This window comes from Serinus canaria, chromosome 2 (assembly GCF_022539315.1).
Source record: "Serinus canaria isolate serCan28SL12 chromosome 2, serCan2020, whole genome shotgun sequence".
Classification (NCBI taxonomy): Eukaryota; Metazoa; Chordata; class Aves; order Passeriformes; family Fringillidae; genus Serinus; species Serinus canaria.
Window position 1 is genome coordinate 60,475,438 of NC_066315.1, and position 22,313 is coordinate 60,497,750.

The 22,313-nt window shown below is 40.8% G+C and overlaps 1 long non-coding RNA gene across 5 annotated transcripts in view; it reads right to left on the minus strand.

Moving 5' to 3' along the window:
• The window catches only part of LOC108962587 (uncharacterized), a 260,018-nt gene that overhangs the window by 118,311 nt on the left and 119,394 nt on the right, over positions 1-22,313 (minus strand). For all 5 annotated transcript variants that reach the window (XR_003945588.2, XR_007776925.1, XR_007776926.1 and 2 more), the window contains exon 4: positions 6,441-6,554. This is a non-coding gene — a long non-coding RNA (uncharacterized LOC108962587). The remainder of the gene's footprint in view (positions 1-6,440; positions 6,555-22,313) is intronic.

Below are 22,313 nucleotides of genomic sequence, written 5' to 3' on the forward strand. Positions count from 1 at the left end.
TTTTGGAGGACAAATAAGCCCTAGAGGCAGCCCAGCTGGCAGATGTCCTCCACTCTCAATGAGGGTATTTGGTTGAGCAGCACAACTTTGCTTTTATACTTGATTTCTGGACCCCACCTGTACTGCAGAACATTAGAGAGCTGCCTTTGATCTCTCTTCACTTTCCTATTTTCAGGCTCAAGATTAGCAAAGATTATACCCTAATGCATGGTACCAACTCATGGTTCTGAGCTGTCATTACTGGTAGAGAGGAAAAGCACCAGAGACAAATAGAAAATCTTCAGGGAGGAAGAACATATATTATTTCAGTAAATTCATCAGATAATATTAATTAATTCAGGAAACCCCCAGATTTAAAAAAAAAAAAAAAAGGAGGGAAAAATCTCTTTCACTTGTGGCAAAGCCAAGATAACATAAGTCCTGAATACCTTTTCCTCTTTTTTACTTGGCAGCAAGACTGGGATAGAGCAGGTCAAGCAACAACCTAACAACTTTGCATGCTGTTGGGCTGCTATTCAAAAAACAAGACAGAATATGAATGTAACCTGATTTCAAGTGGATCTGGGAGAGCCTTAATGCTGAAATTTGTATGTCGGCTTTGTAATTACTAAGATCTCAGACCAGCCCTTATTTCTGAGTACTGGCCTAGATTAGCAAGTCACCTGAAAGTTTACAGTAGGAAAACCATATGGATATATTCCTGTAGCTACATGTGTACAGTAATTAAGGCATAGGTAAGCAATAACACATGCCCACGGCATCATACGTGGTGAGGCACGAGGCTTACGTGCATATCTTATTATGACTTCAGACTTCAAAGTACCTTATTGCTCAGACAAAATTGGTAGCCTACTTCCTTGTAAAACACACATAAGGATCTATATAAAACACTTAGAGGTGTTGATATAACAGAAGATTTAAAGTGTGGGTACCAGAACTGTGTAAGGGGGAAGGAGCATCTTAAAATATTTTCCTATATTGTTTTACAGGGAATGCACTTTAAAGTAGCGGCCAAAACAAAGCATCACTTAACTTTAAAAAATGCCAGTTTCATGCCAATTACTGAAATCTGGTTGCTTTACAGGCACTTGAAGCTTATGTTCCCCTCTGAGAAATCTGGTTTTTTCTCTAATACATCACATACTTGATTGCTTTCAGACTTCTAATCAATCAAGAAATCCCATCACAATTGTATGATCAGCAGCTGACATTTGTGCATGACAATTTATGAAAAAAAATCAATAGTAAGTGTTTCCCTTTTACATGGCTTTTTCAAAATAGCACCACATTTTACAAAAGTACATTTTAATGAAGATTGGTCTCTAAATGAATAGCACCAACTTCAAAGCAAATGTTTCTGCAAGGGCTGTTGCAACATTCTAGTTCTTACACGATCTCCAAGGCTGCAGTGACCTAGGAGGCAGCCATAATGAGACACAGACAGTGAATAAAGCACTGATTTAATTATGTTGTTTGATATATGATGACCTCATCCACTGCTGTTTATACTACTATAGTGCTTGAAATACTCTATCGACATATGGGAAGGCACAGGCTCCAGCCTGAAGAGCTTACAGGCTCCAAGACAGAAACCAGATGAAGGGTGTTCTCTTCCTGTAGTTTACAGTAGGTTTTGAAGCTTTGTTCATTTCCATCAGGTCTCAAACGTGCACTGAATGCTGGAAGCAGGTTGCTGAGCCAGTTTGCTGGACAAAATATCCACTCCTTTGATTACAGAAGAGATTTCTGACATGTGAAATTCTGTGTTTTCTTGTACAATTAATAATGGCAAGAAGCAAACATTGGAGAGAAGAAGGGAACTTATAGCTGTTTATAGCATTTCCACCAAACTACTTGAGATTCCCCTGTGAGAGCTTTGACCCACTGTTGCTTTCTGCTACAAAAAAGAAGAGTGGGGGAAGGAATCAACACAACCTGATAGATCTTACACCAAGGCAACTGTGCTGTAACCATCCCCTTCCAGAAAATTAACTGTCAAGGCTCGGAGTTTGGTTAAATATACATGTATGTCTTATTTTGCACTCCTGATTAAGATTCCCTGAAAAACATGCAGTAAAGTAACTCTTTATGGTGTTAATGCCATGAAAATCTCCATGAGGAAATGAGTAGTTCTGTATTCAGTGCACCATCTGCCAACCATGCCGTAAATAAAGCCATACAAGAAATGGTGAGAAACAAAACATCAACAACCTACCCACTCATTAAGCATTAGCCATGCTGTGTGCTGAACAATACCCAGGCCTTGGGGGGTGGGTGGGGGAGGGGGGAAGCACGCAATCCTCTAATTAAAGGCAATCAAAATGAATATTTACCAAGGAGATGGATTAATAGCTTTAAATGTAGAATTTTCTAGCGCCCGTTTGCTCAGGTCTGCAAGTTCAGCCTTGAAGTTCAGCCCTGTCCAGTAGTCTAAATTCCTAACTTAAGGCATTATTTATCTTATTTTATTTCTCTGTAGAAGAAGACCCACAAAACACATGTAGTTGACACATATTTATTTGTTTTAGGTGCACACACCCCTACAAGGACCATTGCTTTCAAAGTCTCCTGTCACAGAAACCAGACAAAAAGACAGGTTAGAGATTTTGTTTTAAGGTCATTCTGGAATAGCAGCAGGAATTCAGTATGTCCTCTCTCTTGTAGTGAGTTTCCTCTGCAATGCTAGATTAAAAAACTTCTATGTAAAATGAAATCCAAGGAGTTCTGCTAGCAAAGATAAAAACCCCAAAGAGTATAAATTAAATACAATATTAGAAAGAAAAATGTTCATAGGTATACAGACATATATTTGAAAACATTTCAAATGGTAACCAGAACTTAACCAAGGAGAAAAGATTTGTCCAGCATAGCTGAAAAATAGCTGAGAGACACTAACAGTAATGTGTTTTCATTTTCTTTTCAAACTCTGGTACAAATTCAACTAATATCACTTTGTATGATCTCATACTGGGATAGAAGCCAAAAGTTTCACTTGAAATCTTTGCAGTTATCAGATCTGGAAAACTTTTCAATCACTTAAGTTTGAGAAACATTTAAAAAAAAAAAGAAAATCAGAGATAAAAGGCCAGGGGCTTGAAACATTTATCACTTCATCATACTCTTCCATTTGATGCTAGGTCAGCATCTTTACAGATACAATAAAATGTTTGCTTTACCTATATTTTGAGTTGTTTTGAAAAAATAAAATAAAATTGATGAATAGACGGGGGTTAGAAACAGACAAAGAGTAACATGGCCAGGCAATCCATATGGAGGACAAGATCCTTAGTGAGCACGTTCAGGATTAAGAAGCTCCCAGGCATCAGTGGAAGTTTCCAATACTTGATTCCAGAAGTGGAAAACTGCAAACACACAGCCACCTTGCTTTGGTGTCAGACTTGCAAGCCCCAGCCCTGCCAAACAGTGGGAACACCATGGGATAGACATGGGCTATGTGTGATGCTCCCAGAAAGGACAGGATTGCTGCAGCTGGACCTGCTCTTCCCTTTCCATAGCACTGGGGGTCCCAGACCTGCCCATGCTACAGCTCAGTCAGCACCACCTCCCTTTTACCACTGCCAGGGGCCTGGGGTGCCAGGACAAGCTCCCAAAGCCCTCAGACTGACACAGAAACAGGTTGAAAGAGGAAGACAACAGGATGTCCTGGAGAAGAGTGTCCTGTTGGAAGCAAACATTATCAACATATTTTAGTGACTGCTAAAACAGGAGATTCCCAGCTCCATATGACACCACACAGGGAATGAATGAGGAAAGATGCTTTTCTAGCATGTGTGACACCCCCAGTCTCCTTCTGATAAAGCAAATATACCACAAACACCTTGCAAGCACAACTGTAGCTGAAGAAAAAGCAGACACAAGGTAGAGGTTAACACAACCACAAGCACAGACCAGCCCATACCTTGCCAAGCTGATGACCTTTTTGGGACACTGTGCCAATTTCTGAGCTATTAGGTCAGCTTCCAACCTGCTCTGGTTTCGGGCAGGAGTCACATTTTGCCAAGAGACAGCCATCCTACCCTCCACAGGACAAAAGGTACTTATGCAAAGCCCAAATCTTGAAAGCATTCACAGCCATTTCAATCTTACCATCAAGCAGTGAATATTCAGGTCAGAATTTAGCTCGAATTCATCAGGACAAACTTCAAACCAAAGTTTTAAAACAATAGTTTTTTCTAAGCAAGTCAGAAATGTAGGGGGGAAAAAAATAACATCTTTTCAGAAAAAGACAAGACACACGGGGGTGGGTTTGTAGGCTGATGGTCACCCCAGGTTGTGTTACCATATGCAGCCCCCTCTTCAAAAAATAGAAAATACAAGAAGTACTACCAGAATGTTTCTATTGCTTTCCCACACTTACATTAAAGCATTCTTTGTGCAAGCACACAAACATAGTGAGATTTCTCCACATCCTTGATGAGAAAAGTGATTTTTCCTTCCCTCCAGTAAGAGCTGCCATTTACATCATGCTGGTAAAAAAACCCAAGAAAGCTGGAAATCAAATCTTACCACTGTGTATTTCCTGATGAAGATCCCTGCTCTCCCATTACTTTCCAAAACTTCCCCTCAAAACACTTGTTTTCTCATTATCGCCTGCACAATTCTCACCTCCTTTGCTCTTTTCCCTCATTCAAAAGTCCTGATTTCTCGTTCCCAGAATTTTTCTACACCTCTGTCTCTTGTCAGCTGCAGGGGAGACTCCTTAATACTTGGTTTCAAACACAGCCCACCAAGAAACATCTCTGGAGGGAAAAAAGTGTTTGGTTGAACAGAAAAATTCCCACCCACTTGACTTTCCACTGCATCCTTTCATCCTACTCTCTGTTCTGGAGAAGCCACACAAGTTACTATTCCCATTTGTTTTCCTCCTTCACCCACTGAGCTCCAGATGCTTTTGCTACATCACTGACACAGTCTTTGCTCTGCTGCTTACCCTTTCACCCCCTCCAAGTGATGAGGTACTCCTGAACCTTGCTGCAACCTGCTCCTCTCCACCATACATTCACACCTCCATATGCTCCCTATTTCCACTTCAGGAAAAGCCTCAGACATTGTCCCTGACACCTTCAACCCAAAAATATCATTGCCTTTTCTTCTGACACCACCCAAGGCATGTACTTTGGCTTTAGGGCTGTAGGCAGTGTGGCATCCTCTTGCTTCTGGCCCTCTGAAGCTGAGAGTGCTGTCCAGACACACCTATTGCTTTAGGTGTTACCTGCTCCCATGTACAAGTGTAAAAGTCTCAGAGGGTCACCCAAAGCTGCTCTGGGTGGTGCACCCACCCTTTTCAGCCCTGCACACAATTTATACATAATGAATCTAAGCTAGATTCAAGAATTACAAGAATGTTTAAACTAATAAAAAAATTCTGCTGTCACTCTGCCAGTTTTAGGGTTCATTTTTACTAGCTCTTACATATTTCTTGTATCACAGCTTGCTGAAAGAGCTGTCAGGTCAGCAACACCTGCAGCTGAAAACCCATCCTGTAATGCACTGCTCAGCACTGGTATGTCCACAGCACCACATACATGGTCTTGTGTGCATTGGTGCAGAAGGGAGAAACCTCTGCCAAAAGCCAGGGCTTAAACACCATGTGCTTTTCTGACAGGACTTGTATCTTTTCACTTTGATCAGGTTGTACTAAGAAGCACAGGTCTCATTCATTGGTCAGCATCTGAAGGTGACACACGCGAGGCACGCACTAAGTTGAAAGTAATTGGAATGTCAAGATTCCACAGAAAAGTCATGTGCCCTTTTCTAATGATGGCCCCACATAGCTACAGGCAGAAGCAGAGAAACATAACCCAAAGGTTTAGCCTTGGTGTTTCTTTCCTTCCCTCTGTGGGCAGAGATACAGCAAGGGAGGGAGGCAGGAAGACACACAAGCTGGATTTGCAGCCACTGGAGCCAACATACCAGCTGCACTCCAACAGGCTTCAGGAGCAGCCCAGGTGTGACATGGACATTTCTGCTGCTGTTTCTCACCTGTCTGTTCCACTAAAAAATACATGCAGGGGCCTAATAAAGCTCAACCTTGCACTTTTCTCCAGTAACAGCCCCACTCAGAATCAGTTCAAGAAAGGCAAAATTAATTTTGTCAGTTCAGCTTTCTTTGACATTGGGCTAAAATTTTTCAAATACAGAACATTTACATCAGGGAGTTGAGGGGGGGGGGAGGGGGTGGGAGGGGTTGAGATTTACTAGAGAAAGCTCACACTATATTTTTGATGGAAACCCTCCTATTACTAAACAGAAACATCAGATTCTGAAGGCTGATGTTTGTAATTAGGAGGTGTATCTGTAGTATCTGAAATTTCTTCCATTCTTACATACAGCCATCTGAATTGCATCTTCCTGTTTTGACTAAAAGCCTTCTGAAGTAAGGACTGAGTTAATCATAAATTGTTTCATAATGCACTCACTCATCTTTCCTGGAGCAGGAAGAAGGGGAGTTCAGAATCCTCCACGTAATTCCTTCAGTCCCATTCACACCTATTTCAGAAGTGTAAATCCTCACATTTCTCTGTGACCCAGGCCTGAAATAAAAAAAGAAACAGGACAAAAGCACTTAGTAACTTTATGTTATGCACTGATTAAAAAAAAATAAATTATAATAATAGGTGCTTTAAAACAATTTGTTCATATTATATTTTCTCTTATAGATACTCAAGCCAAAGACATTGCTCTAATTCAAGGTCAAATGAGTGTAAGATGACAGAAAACACAATGCTTTTACACAACTACATAGTCTTATATTTCAGGGCCTTTCCTGTTCAGTGACAATAAATCCCATTTAGGGACTACAAGCTCTCTCTCTCTCTGTCACTGGACAAAGTACAAAATTTCATTCAGGATGTTTCCTCACTGAAATTTTTTTAAACAGGAACACAACCTGGAATGTGCTCTTAAAACACAGCCTTGAGAAATGAAATTTATTGAACATTCATGCTATGAAAAGGAAGCTGAATTGTGTTACTGGAAGACAAATCCGCTTTCAGACTCATACCTTCCTGTTCTCAGCATTCACTAGCTTCCAGTGCTCATCTAGTTATTTTCTCAGACCATGTCTAAACAGACAACACTCTTACTGGGCAGCAGCAGGGGGTGATGTCCCTGGGACACTCCCAGCACACCTTCACACTGTGCCCTCTGCTACTCCCTGCACACAGACACTGCTGCCCATCTTGGAAACATGAGCTACAGCACAATGGAGATTCCAACAGCCAAGAGATAAGACCAAGACTTAAGACCTTCCTAAGTAAAGAGCAACAAAAGATTCAACATGATAGCTAAAATTAGGTACAGAAACCTCCATATTTGTAGATCACTCTTGCAAGTACAGTCTCATGAAAATGTGTTCTCCTTCCATTTATTTTGAATCCCTACATTTATTATTCATTATTATGAAGAATTATTACACATTATACAGTTTTCTCAATTACATTGTTGGCATTTGTGTGTGCATTTGTACAGCCTTGAAAGAAAATCAGCATAAGCAGGCACTGCAGTCAGAAGTCAGGGAGTGTCACAGTACATGTCTGTAACACTGAACCATGCAGCATGGCAAATCTGTGGAATCCAGGCACTCAGGCCTGTGAATGGCATTGGAGATTCTTTCAATGCTCAGAAAGTCAAACAAAAGCTGACTTTTGAAAAACATTATAAAAATCCTGAGAAGGACAAAAGAAAGGACACTTTGTCAGTGAAAAACTTTTGTTATAACTAAGAGTGCACCTTCGCTTTTTTTAATAGTATTTCTTCCACACATGATGGAAACGAGTCCAGAATAACTGCACAGAGCTCAGAGAGCTTCGTCTTTGCAGATTTCTGGTGGTTCAGTTTACACCTGGAGCATTTACAAACACAAGTTACAAACCTCTCTAATTCTATGTGATTAAACACAATTTGCTGCATTCAGTTACCTTGCTCAGGAATGAGCAGTGCATTACACTAGCAATGGAGAAAAGATCACTGAACTTCATCCTTGCAAAGGCCTACCTTCAAAATGCACAGCCTCATGTTTTCTAACTTAAATCTGCAAAAACAAAAGACACCCTTGGAAGCCCCTGAGGGGTGGAAATAGTACCAGTTTGGACCCCTCTGGCAGTGACAGAAAAGATAAAAATCCTAATTTGATTGATTAATTGAATGCAGCATCATAAAAAATCCTTGCTCAGATCCTTAACTTTAGCAACTGGATCATTTTTTGAGGAACATGGTGAAGTCATGAGCTTCCCCAGCTCAATTGGGCAGGCTCATTATTAGAAGACTTACATATGAAGCCAAGTATGGTCTGTAAATGTTCATGACTCACTCCTCATGTACTTTGTGTTGACTGCAAAGAACATTTCAAAGCCCAGCTGTCACCAATATCTATGATAACTTCTTCAAACACAGAGACACACACCTTGAAATCTGCTGACAGCTGGAGTGAGCAAAGAAAGCCAGAAGTTTCAGATAGTTCTGGGAAGAAACACTTGAAATGTATGCTTTGTTGCTCAAGAGTTTAAAAAAAAGATGGGCTTCAAAACAGAGGCAAGTTCTTTAATGAGCAGGCTTTGTGCACTGAAACCAAAGGGCAACTGGATTTCTTGAACTGGCCCTTAATTCTAACAGCTTGCTTCAGGGGCCTCATTTTTGGGCAACAAAACATGCACACACAAATCAACCATATTACATTCCCTTTATCATAATCTCTGCAAAAGAATTGTGTTATTTTTAACATATTCAAAAGAATACCATCTTTATTGAAGATTGAAAATGGCCAGATAGAATGCTCACTCTTTTTTATTCAATCATGTGACTGTATTTCATGAGGAGATAACTGAATAATTAAATCGAAGTACATGGCTGAGACACTGAAGAGTAAATTGCCTTCTCTAAGTTATACTGTCCAAGCAACCAACAGAATGTCTCTTTCTATACTTTTATCTATAAGGGGAAAAAACTTTAGAATTCTCACAGAAGCTCAGTCTTTGTTTTCAAAAGCCTGCCAAAGTCATCTGAAACACATTTGCCAAACATACACAGCAAAGAAAAATGCAGGGGCTTCCTAGCATTTGGGAAAACATGAGGGAAGAGAGGAGGAGTTAAACCTATCCAATAAAACCCAGTGGAATAAATCAGGCCACTTAAATACCAATGTCCATACACCTTCCCCCACAGGAGCTTCCTACAAAATGCTCACCCAAGGCTGTGTGTGCATCCATACACACACATGGGTGTACACCTGGCATGGGATACAGCCCTGCCTGAACTGAGCCAGCTACTGACCACACCATTAGCCAGGCAAGATGGGGAAATTCCCCTTTTCCCCTGTTTTTAATGCAAGGAAATCTCAGAAAGTAAGGATCCTGCCCACCCCAGGCCTGCAGCTGACAGGCAGCCTTCTGTTAGGGTTATTGGAATGGCTTCCCACAGGATGGAGATGGCAGTGCCTGCTCAGGGGAGCCTCCAGCACAGCTCCTCTGCCTTGGCACCACGTTTGACAGGGACCTGCCCTTGCACCCTGGGCACCAGGGCTGCACATGAAGGGTCACTCAGGGCCAGGCACAGCCAGGGGGCACAGAATCAGTTCATATGCCCAAAAAGAAGCAGCTTCAGATGGAGAAAGTCAGCAGATGCCAATTGCTTTTTAACACAACACTTGCAGAAACACCCACGTGCACACTCACACACACACACAGAGGCACAGGGAGGAGGGGCAGGGAGGCTGCAGAGCCCCATCTCTGATTTAAAACACTGTGAACTAGAGTAAGCCAAAGATCAACCAATTGTGAGGTTTTCCTGGAAATGTAAATATACTTCTAAAAAAATCTGTCGTGATATTCTTCCCTCCTTCAATAAGTGCTGTGCCTGCTCCCACAGCCAGAAGGTTTCCCAAAAGATTACTTTCCCAATCATCAGTACCACTAATGATCTTTTGAATGCTGTTTTAACAGGTAAAATCATCTCTCTTAGCAAAGAACACAAAGCTGATATGACCTAGAGTTTGGCTGCGTTTCTTCTGAGAGAGAAGATATCAGAGAAGTATCAAATTGAGCCTCAGAACCTTAGAAAAATAAGGAATACTTGCTCATAGTTATTTCAAGTCTGTCCAATGCAGCACCTGGCCCTGCACAGCACCATCCAAAGAGTTACAGCAGGTGCCCAAGAGCATTGCCCAATCCCCTCTGGAGCTCTGTCAGGCTCCAAAACTTGATTTTGTGAAGGCAGAGAGGGAAGTTTTGGGGCTTGCTTTCTTCATAAAGACCATAAATAAAGTGACCCACAGGGACCCCAGGAAAGAAGATAGTCTGAATGCCCTCTTCTCACCATGAAGAAACACAATAGCATAGAAGGCAAACCCTACAAATCTGGGTCACACCAATACAAAGCCCAGACATGCCATGACAGGCACCCCCAGTGCCCTATTTCATACTGTGACCCCTATCATCCTCCACTGGTACGGAACAGGAGGAGGAAGAGCAGCATCAGGAATCCCTTCATCCCCCATTACACAGACAAAGTAGCATCAAGACAACTTTGTGCCATCTCCCATAACAGCAAGGAATCACACAGAGGATGTGCTGGGTTGGAGGGGACCCACAAGGATCATCAAGTCCAGCACCTGGCCCTGCACAGCACCATCCCAAAGAGTCACAGCAGGTGCCCAAGAGCATTGCCCAATCCCTTCTGGAGCTCTGTCAGGCTCCAAAAGTGGCCACTCTCCATGCCTGTTGTGTTTGCCCTTGGCTCAGGGTACAGCACCAACTCAGGGGTCAGGATGGATGAGACAGCCCAAGGGATGTGGCTGCACTGGGGCTGCCCCAGGCAAAGTGCCAAGAAAACAAGGCTGCAAGACACTCCTCTCCTGGGCACAGCTGGGGGACCTGGTCTCAGGGCAAAGCTCAGCTTAGAGACAGAGCCAGGCTGAGAGGAAAATAAAGTGTGGGGGCCGCAGGACCTCTCTCCCACTGAACTCCTCTGCATGAGAGTGAGATGAAAGATGTAATCTGCCCCTCACAGCTGCCACTGTAGGCTGCAAATACCTTCAGGCAGACATCATAAACTTCATTACACCTGGCTAGCCTCAGGTTATTAGTACAGCATCCCAAAACATTACCCCCTCCTGCTCCCCACCTCGCTTTCAAAGAGGAAAATACATGTATGTATGTATTCCAAAACCATTTAATAACTTCCTGAAGACATGCTGTACCCTAATCTAGCCTTTCAAAGCACAGGGGCCACAGCTGCTGAGAGAGCTGAGGCAGGCACCCAGGGGCCCTGTCTGCCAGCACCTGTGTGTGAAACCCAGCCCTGAGACCATCCCAACTTGGGCTCCCTCCCCATCCTCTCCAGGGCCTCTATATCCCCTGGCCAGCACTGCTCTGTCCCACCTACCCAACTCCACGGCTACAAGAAGAGCTCTGTTTCTCCAGGGCTTCTCCCTGGGAAGCTTAAGGCTGAAAGGAAGGCATTCATGCCCAGCTGCTCCCTATTTTTAGGTTGGCCTGTTATACAGTAGTTGTAAGGGCATACCTTGCATTATTTGCCACTGCGTTGCTGGTCACAGTCCTGAAATGCCAACCCAACTCTTTGGCTGGATTTACAAAAACTTTGCATTATGTAGCTTTTCATCAGAATCAACTTAAAATTGAAAAAAGTCATCCATTTTCCTTTTTCTCGTTTCCTACTGGATAGGAAGATTTTTTTTTTTAGTAAATCTACAATATACATGGAAACACATGCATTCCCTGAAAATTAACTCTAAAGCTGGTCATTAATTGTGAAATAAGCCTGCCATCTGAAATTTTGTTTAAAATTTTAAAAAGGCTGAAAAAAGTATCTTAAATATATCTTCTTATGAAAGCACACCAGGATTTGGTCACTAAATCCAGCAGAATAGAAATCCATGAGTAGAACTCAGGAAATTGCTCATTTCAAACCAAAGACTAGCACCTTTGTTCCTGGGGAATAGTTGCACAATCTTCACAACTTGCCAGCTAAATATCTGTTGTGGTATTTGCTCTGTTTTTAAATTTTTTATATCTTAGGTATAATCTGAATAACAACTATCAATGGACAAGGGCTTAATAAAGGAAACAATATTTTACCTTTGCTGATGACGGCAAAAGAAATCCAACAATGTCTACACTCTTAAATCTTTATACACTCTTAAATGCCTTATTCTATCAAGTTGTAGCTCAGCATGGCTCTGAGCATAGGCCAGTAAAGTATCCCACTTTAAAGTGTTCAGAGAAGGGACCTTGTGTATAACACACATAATTTTGTCTTTTGCATTAATTTTTAACCCTTAAAGAAAATACAAGTAAAAAATTTCATAATTATAATAATCTATTGCATTCTTAAAGTTTTCAGTCTTAAAAAGATATTGATTATGTGTACCAAGGAATATAATGAGCATGGAAACAAAACTACAGTGGCTCCAGCTTTCAGGTTTCAAGACATTATCAGTGATCAGATTTCAAAAAGGAAACAGCTTCCATTTAACTATAAACTTTCCTTAGAAATATAATTAATTCTGGCAACAGTTAGTCCATTATACACAGCCCTCAAAAAAATTAGCAGCCACTCAGAAATAAGCTAAAATGATGAGCTTAATCACAACCCGTGTGGGGAAGAAGAATAAATCTGGCATATCTTCAGCTATCATTTTTTAAAAGACAAAGTACAAAAGTCATTAAAATGTCTTGAACTCAGAAAAAGACCATCAGTTTCAGAAGAAAAAAATGAAGTTTATGTAAAACCTCATAGCCAACCTAACATACAGGGTAGGATTCACCAACACACAATTAGGAATTTACTTTTTTGACACTGTTAAGGAAGCTGCCCTGCATAACTCAAAATTTCTTATGCAATGTTTATTTAGTAGCTTATTTATGTATAATATTTGATATCAATTAAAGTCTCAGGATACTCAGACTCCAGCCTTGTGTGCTGTAAACTTAAAAACAAAGTAAATTTAATTTTCTTCCCATCAAAAACCATGACAGTTGAAGAAAATTCTCTACAATGCCTCTTGCAATACTTAACATATCAAATTCTTCTTAACCTATGTCATCCTGGATCTCACCTTCTGCCATAGGTTATATAGCTACAAAGGAAATTTCCAAAGATAAAAACTCACAGCCTTCATCTGCCAAGAGCTTTGTAACTTCTGAGACTGGACCAGACACTGGGTTATTACCAATATGGACACTATTTTGATCTTTATTATTTTTCAGCAGAAAAATAGTTAAAATAAAATACCAAATACTAAATGCCAAGCATTTCTGTTTCAGAATTCAACACCACACAGATGAAAGGAACAATTTATGCTCCTCTGACCCATAGCAAAAGAAATCAAGCCTTGCATTCAGATCATGCTTGGAAATTTTCTCTGGTATTATTACAACAATATATTTCTGTGAAACTCCTTTCCCCACTTGGGCTGGTATTTTCTGACAGGAATCTCACCCATCAGGAAAAAAAAAAAAAAAAACCAACAAAAAACAACAAACAAAAAACCCCAACTTTATCAGCTGAAAAAAAATATTTTGTGAAAACAGAATCAAAGAGATGATGAGGAAACACATAAACACATATCCTAAGTGCTCTGATTCCCACTGGTCTTTCCTGGCTGCCCAAAACAGGCAGGGGAGAACACAACCAAGGGGATTTAGAGGCAGACACCCCCAGTTTGCAAGAGGCAGTGTCCTTCAGATGGGAACTGTGTGCCAAGCAGTTTGTTTCATCAAAGGGGGCCTGGGCAGCAGCAGCAGCAGCACAGTGGGCATTGATATTTCTGCGGTCCACCCAAACCACATATGGAGGGATGGAAGAGTGTTTGCAGTTCTGTGTGGAGCAGGTTAGAAGTTAGCATTGCACATGACTTGTTTTGAGCTGATATTTCTATCTTACACTACATAAAAGCACAAATTTGCTCTGAGATGGCTCAGCAAGCTCTGAAGAAAGAAGGTCCTGGAGACACAGGTCCTAAAGTCTCCATAAACCTTTCCTTGCAAAAAAAATGGAAAAGCTCCTCCAACCATGAAGGCAGGAACAGCCAGTTCTGAGGCTTTTGCTTATCGGTCAGTGGTTTAGGGGGCAGAAGAGGATAAAGATTTGAGGAAGTGGGAAGGAAAAAGGGTTTTTTAACAGGGCCAGTGCGAGGTCATCCAGAGTTCAGATCTCAAAAAAAATCATCATGGTGCTTTGCCAGGATGACCAATATTTCTGAAGGAGTTGCTTTTGAAATCATTTTAATATAACAGACTTTAAAGCATGTCCACATTCAGTATTGGTGCTGGCCCTTGATATTAAAACCTTATCTCTCCTCCTCCCTTCCTGACCAACCATTAAATACAATTAACTCCACTTTCTTTCCAATGCCTTATGCTTTCTTGGCAAAGATCAGGCTGAAAAGCCTATCAGAAAGGAGAGAATGGAGGAAGGGAGGATGAAACGCAGCAGGAGAGCTGTGCCCAAAGCTGATGATTTGAACAAAATTTAGCTTACAGTTAATTCACAGCAGGAATTTTGTAATGTCCTTTATCACCTATGAAGCCATTTCCTCATTATTCATTATCATTACACATAAGACAAGGAAAGATGTTTCTGCATAAAATGAAAAACCACTAGCATAGAATCAAAAACCACAAAGGCTCAATGAATTTTAGAAAAGTAACCAATTCTTTCTTCCCTTCACTAGGGAGAAGTAGTAAAACTATATCCCACTGAGGTGATCTGTATCAAAACTCCTGTGCAAAACTTCCTCCAGACTTGTCAGAGCTCCTCTCAGAGAGAAATGAAGAAGTCCCTCCCAGCCTGCACCCTCCAATTCTCTCTCTCTCTTATGTCCCACAGAGCACACGTTTATGCTCCCTGTCTGCCCTGGTACCTTTAAATTTGGGGAGGGAAGTCATCTACAAAGAATAAGAGGAAATAGTGGAATACACATTTCAACTTTGCTCCTTCCTGAAATCCACTGCTAATGCATTTCAGCCTCAAAGTGTACCAAAATCATTTAGTTATTGGTATTTTTTCAAGTCATGGGTAGTAGAACAATTTTTAGTCAAGAGTCATCAAGATCTTCTGTAACATTCATTTCTAATAATACATGATGGAAAATTTGGTTTCACCATCACAGACAAGAAATCTGCCTCAGTAGTTAAAGAAAACTGACTCATGAAGCTAAGAGTCTCAATTATTCCAGAGGCAGCCACAGGTCAACATGACATTTTCTTTATCTGATCTTGGATTTTGCTTGTATGTGGCAGAAGGAAAAGCATGCTGATAATATTTGTGGTGCCTTACTATTGAAATTGCATTTGTGTGAACCTGTGAGAAAGCACAGACAGATTGCAAACCATTAGCTGCCTTGGCCAGCTGAAGGAATTACTTTGTCAGTGAATGGGAGTCTGATACTGCCTCCACAGAGAGTTCTAGAAGCTCACTAAGTCAGAGCTATGTGGTAAAGGCAATATGCAAGAAATCAGGTTTATGTATTTCTACAAAATAACATATTGAGCTTCAGGGTCAAAGCCAAACTTCTGTATACTGATGTCAAAACAAAGACAATTTACCTACACATAAGTAACAACCTCATAGCAAAGCCTGGCCATTAAACTTCATCCCTTCTTTTAATCCCCTGTACTATGCACTTTTTTCTACTGACTGTTACTTCTCATTTGACCTGTTTAACCTCACTGTTTAATCTTTCTACTCCCAGACCTCTTCTGCTGCTCTCTCAGCTCACAGACAGCCTTCCATTAGAGCTCTTCTCAGCCTGGAGGAATGTTAATTGTTGTACAAATCACCCTGTAAAAGTGAGTATCATGAAAAAGAGCTGAGCAGCAGAAACTCAACCACTAGTCAAACACTTTCAGCTTTTTCCTTCGTTGAACAAAATATGAAGACAAGTCAAAAACAGAAGTTTTGTTTTCAGGTAGAAAAAAAGAAAAAATATAACACAACTGGGAAAAAGTTGAACACAGTAAAAAGAACACATCTTTGGGGATGGAACTGCACAATGCAAGTAGGCAAGGAAACCACAAACAGAAGTCTTGGCACAGATTAAACTCCAGAAGACAGATATGGGGTTTTTTTTTCAAAAAATCTAAGAGAATAGGTTTATTTTTCCTTATTGTGCTATTAATCATTTACCCTAGCTTCTTCTTTCATGTACACACTATGAAAAGAGCCGTTAGTAAAAAAAAAAAAAGTACATTTTTATAGTAGAGTATAGTTCTGGTAGCTTGAACAGCTCATCATGAACTTCAGTTAAACACACAGGGAAGGGAAGTAGACAAGAGCACTCTTCTGCTCATACACTCCTGGCATGAGCTGTCTGTGAGGACAAGCACTACCGGGAACAAGGCACTGAGTAGTCGGGGATAAGACAACAATGTCAAGAGAACTCATGAAGTCAGCAAACAACAGAGAGGCCCACCAAGGCTTCCACAGGAAAAAAAACCAAGAAGTATTGAAGCAGTTTTGGGAGACCCAGTAGTCAGAGGTAAACCTTTTTTAAGCTCAGCTGGAAAAGCGAACAGCAGCTGGAGATTACAGGAGCCATTACACCAACCTGCTGCAACTGCAACTCTTCACTGGGCTGAATCCTCAGCCTCTGCCTCTATTTCCTCCCACCATGAAAACCTGAATGCTCTTTGTGGCCTCTAAATGGACTTTGTGGGCTCTCTGCAGTCCACCTGAAAGTAATTTGCTCTTCCATTCTCTCCAGCTACAAGTACTGCACCAGATTTTTAGATCGCTTCTGAGTTTGAGGGTGAAAAAAAAGAGCTCCTATCTCCTTTGGATACATGTCCTGCTGCAACCCACAAGCTGGAGCAGATCAGGGGGCCAGATCTGCAGGTCTGACCTGAGTGTGAGGCTCTGACAAAGACACTTGGGACATGAGCACCAGTGAAGAAGCAGAGGGTGAAAGAACATGCTAGCATGGCCTTTCCTATACTCTTATAATGAATGATGGCTCTAACAGAAACAAATGTCTAGCCAGTGAAAGAACAACTTCCTCATTCCTTTCACTTTTAGAAAAGACTTTATTTTATTAATCTATTAAAACTGCTTAATGGGAATCCAGGATATCTGCTACACTTCAATTCTCTACGTTTCCCTTGATTACAGAAGCACCTCCCTGAACAGAACTCACTGCACACCCTATTCAGGAGCTGACATATCAGTATTTCGGTGGGTTCTGACAGAGTTAAACTTTTTCCCTTTCATTTTCTTCCTTTGAAGTCTTAAAAGAAATAAATCTATCATCTTCTTACTATAAATACAGAAAAGCCCTACAGATCATAAGTTTGCTACCACCTATGGGTTTTCTAGAAAGTGCAATGCTATGTGGTCAGAAGTGTGTTTCCTGCACAGAAACACATGGGGCTGTCAGTACCAACTCCACAGCCCAATTCCCTCCCCTCACTGACAATTCACCCTGATGCTATTTTGCCCCCGGTGGATCAAAACCAGCATGAACTTACCCTCCCCAAAAGGAGTAATTTTTATCCTGTGTTTATCCTACTGTTTCGTCAGTCATAGAGTGAGAGAATGCAAGCAAAAGTCTGTGCATGCAAAGGGGACTCAAATCCCCTTCTCCTACCCTGAAGATTTTTATTAGTGCTATAAAGTCAGAATCTCAGCTAGACTGTTTGTTTCATCATGTCACTTGCAGACAATCAGTTGGACCTGATAACAAGCTGCCACAACTTCTCCTTTCAGAACCCAAGAATGTTCAGCCTAACCTTGAAGGGAGAAATTAAAGTAAATGACATCTCTCTTAGGGTTTGCCTTAGAAAACAAGGAGCAGGAATGACTGGGAATTGATGCATGGAGATGTGAAAACATTAAGAAAACATTCAAAACTCTTCCCAGGTAACTTTATAAGAGACAATTTCAGACTTGAAAGCACTGCCTTGATTAAGCTACATCCACTAAAATAAAAAAAATACTTTAATCAAACAAGTGACTGTGGAAACCTCTTTTAAATACCACTGCCTGCAATCTCATAGAGTCCCAGGCAAAGTTCCCAAAGACTTCAATAAAACATTTGTCTGGGATAAGGAGTGCCAGATTTGGCCCACTTTAATACATTAAGTCTGTGGTAGGTGAAAAACTGAAACATGCAGCAGTTGTGAAACTACCCTCATAGCCAAGGAGATAAGAGAAAACAGCACTCATCCTTTCCCCACAATGGGAACATGCAGAGGGTGGATGGGAAATTTAAAGAGGAGGAGGGAGCAGGAATTTTAGGATAAAAATTATTTAATATCCTCCCAGTGTGGGCTGGAAAGGATTGTGGCATGCCTGTTAGAGAAACTGGCTGGAGTGTAAGGCTGAGAAAGTATTCAAGGAAGGGTTTGTGTGAGCATGTGTGTGTGTGTGAGCGTGTTAAGGGTCAGGTCTGTGCAAGTTCACAGAGTTCACTCCATTCTCCTGCCAACTCTTCCGGGCTTGAGACAAATACAGATAACCCTGGCTTAACCCAACTTCAAGCAAACCTTCCCTTGTCACCCCCACCCTCAATTAGCAACTTTCAATCCAAAGTGCCTAAAAATAAACTATGAAATCACTTTAGTTTCATCTCTAGTAATGCACTTTTCCATAAACTTTTCCATGTCCCTGAACTGATGCAAATGCCATTTGCTAAAAGACAAATAAATGTATGAGAGGGGGGTTGTGGCTCAACTTCCCAGGTTTTTACTCCTGCAGAACAGTTTATCTACCCCCCACAGCAAACAAGGTACTCCTGACTGGATTGGTGTTACCTGCTGCTGCTTTAAGATGAGTAATGCTAAAATAGCTGGTAGGATTGCTTTCCAAACAAGACGGGTTTCTTGCACAGCACAACACTGTTATTCAAGACACTCATTTCATCATTTCAGGAACTTTTTTTCCTCCCTGTCCCCCAGCTGGGAGCATCCATGCTCATGGCAGTCTCCAATATCAAGACCACCCAGATTCATCTTCATCTCTCAACTGTCTGCCTCTGCTGCACCGAGATAAAAATCTAGACAGAGCCTTTATTATTATTTTATCCAGAACTTGTCTAAACCTTCACCTGCAAAACACTGACTCACTCTGTCTTTAACAACCTGAATGCAGAAGAATGCAAAGGAAGATAAATTAACTCATAGGCATAGAAACTCAACAAGCAACAGCATAAACTTGCCAATCAAACAATGAAAGTCAAAGCAACAACAGAAGTTTTTAAAACAGATGAAAAGGACTCAAGTCCTAAAAATAGAAGCCAGAGGAAGTTTGGATGATCTGTTCCTTTTGCCATAGTTCTAATTTAGAATTAGATGACAGCAAATAATAGTAATTTATTAGTGTCTCATCAATCCCAAATTATAAGCTTTGAATACTAAATAATCACCACCAAACATATATAATTTTAGGCAAGAGTCTCCTAGGAAAACAAGATATTTGTAAATAAACAACTCTTTCACCTCAAGTCTTTGTAGAGAGGAAAGCTGCAACGTTCCAAGTCTTGGTAAAAAGCTGGTGAATTGCTAAGCTACCACTTAAAGCTTATCAAGTGAAGTTTAATGCTACAGCACGTTTGATTTTCCCTCATGTCTGCTGCATCAGCCCCCATTGCCAAAGCCCAGTGACAAATTGCAACATCTCTGTTTTGAGTGTAATCACATTGGTCAGAGTCACAAAAGATTCTGTTAGGAAACAGGAGGCAAAAACCACTGCCTTTCATTCTGAGTAGGTTCCTGTATCTGGAAAAGCCTCCTGCCCAAAACTATTAGCGGGTCACGTTTTGATGCCACCACCTTGATCAGTGGAATGCCTTGTAGTGGTGGCAACATTCAAAACTTTCCTGTTGCTAAGGAAGCCAACACTGCTGTCCCCCTAAAAGACAGTGTTGGACATTCAAAAAGACAGAGGAACCTCTGAAAAACAGGTATTAAAAACCTAAATGTGACCATTCAGATTACAGAAAACCTTCGCCCGTCATTTTGACACTTCACACACCAGAGTGATCATACCAGAACAAGCATGCTACATTAGCACACTGGAAGTAAATGCATGAACGATTTTCTTCCAGACTGCACATGTCATTGAAATTTAGCAAATATTTACCATGTTTTGGATGCTCTAGAGTCAAAATGTTTAAACTTTCACCATCATAAACTACAACAAAATATCAAAAGGCTAAGGCAAGTACCATGTCTGCATAAAATACTTCAAAAGTCTTATTACAAAATCCACTTTTGCTGAATTGTCATCAAATATGGGATTTACACCTGCAACCCCCATTCTCAATTTGAGTAAGAGGGCAACTGCTCCAGACATCTCCCAGTGCCCCAGCTTCAGGAGAAAGCTAAACAAAACAGATTTAGTGGGGCAGGTCAGGAATTCTCTGGCTTCATCTTCAGCAGTAGGAATGTAATTTTCTTTTGTGTTGTTTGGATTATCATGAGTGGTCATCATTTAAAAATCCACTGTAAACCATGTTACAAAAGGCAATTGTGGTAATAAATTAGTGTAATAAACTTTAGAGTGTACCCACTGCCATCCACACTTATTTCCTTTACAGGTGAAGTTAATTGCTTCATATCAACACTGGTTTTGCAAGAAGATAACCAATGCATGATTATTAATTTGTAGCACTTTGGGAGGGGGGGTGAGAGAAGGAGAAAGACAAGGCACTGTTCACTGTCATACTTTCTCAATCAATGCTTTTCACCTCTGCAACTCAGTCTTCTGCAGAAAACGGATATGGTTGAAAGTGTTTGGAACAACACCTCCATATGTAAATGACAAATGCTGATTTTTTCCAACAGAAAAGAGACATACTATTACCACCATTTTCTCAAGGAAGTAAGTTCTCAGCTGCATGAGGCAAAGCAAAAATAAGTATTTAGCATATTTTTGCTTGCAACATAGAATGAGTTGACAAACACGCAATAGGATCTCATGTAACCCTGAATCCAAAGTAAACATTAAAGAAAAGGTGAATATTAGAGGGTTTAATTATTTTTCTTTTTTCCTCCAGTAGCTACATACATTCTGTCTCTTTTCTATACATGCTGTCCTTGCATTTAGCATTTTGCATTTTGGGAGGGGAAAATACAGTGTTCAAAATTATTCTCTGCAGATATTCATTATGGTTGTGGGAATAAACAAACATTTTCAACTGATTAGAAAACCTCAGTGAAACCGACTTATCATTTTATTAATCCTTCATTCAATTATAGTAAACAAGTAGGCTTCATGTGAGGTTAGCTCCAGGGTTTACTCAAGTCACATCTGACATGAATGTTTTACCCAAATGCATTAGGCAGTGATTTTCATGACCTTCCTCAGGAGAAAAAAAAAAAAAAAAAAAAGGCAACCTCTAAAGATTTGGGAAAGGCAGGCTTGGTGTTTTCACAGTCCTGGGAAAAACTTGGGGCTGTCCCACATTGCAAGTAGAAGGGGGGAAAAAAAAAAAAGAAAAAAAAACCCCACCAAAAAAACCAACAATAAAAAATACCACTCCCTCTAGGAGTGATGCAGGATTCCCAGACCTCGCCTGAGCAGACAGAGCAAGTCCAGATGGCTCCCACATTTGCTGCTACTTCACAGGCCCTAGCTAAGCCCAAAATCTGGAAAAATACAGCAGGCCTGCTCCATACAGATTGCAGCCCTGGGCTACATGCTGCTCTAGCTGTTCCTTGTAGAGTCAAGGTGATCAAAGACCTGCTACCTCCCAAAACACCCCAGCACATTTATCACTAGAGGTATTCCTCTACAGAAGAAATTATTAGTTTGAAAAAGTGGGGACAAAGCAAATAAACCTCAATTATAAAATCTTGCAGTGAAAAGTAATACTTTCACAAACTACTTCAGCAAGTAGAAAGACAGGTTTTCAGGAATTTCAGATTTTTCACCTGAAGTGCTAAGAGCCCAAACAAAAAAAGCACTGTTCTGCAAGGGCAGGAAAAAGCCATTAAGCAAAAGCAGTTGAATTCCTTAAACCAAGCTGCCTGACAGGGTAAAGGTAAGCCAGCACGTAACTTGCCTGAAAATATTACTTCTTTATAAACCCAAAATAATTTTCAACAGAGAATTGTAATACTGAATATACACAGGCATACACACACACACACACACACACACACACACACACACACATATATATAAAGATTTAAAACTATTATCAGTGTAAGCTTCCAGCCCAAAACAAGAACAAGCTTTAGTGGAAACGTTCCTTCATCTTTTTACCATGTGTTGTCCAGGGCTTATCACAATTGCAACACATTGAAAAGCCTTCCATAACACACAATTTCTATTCCATT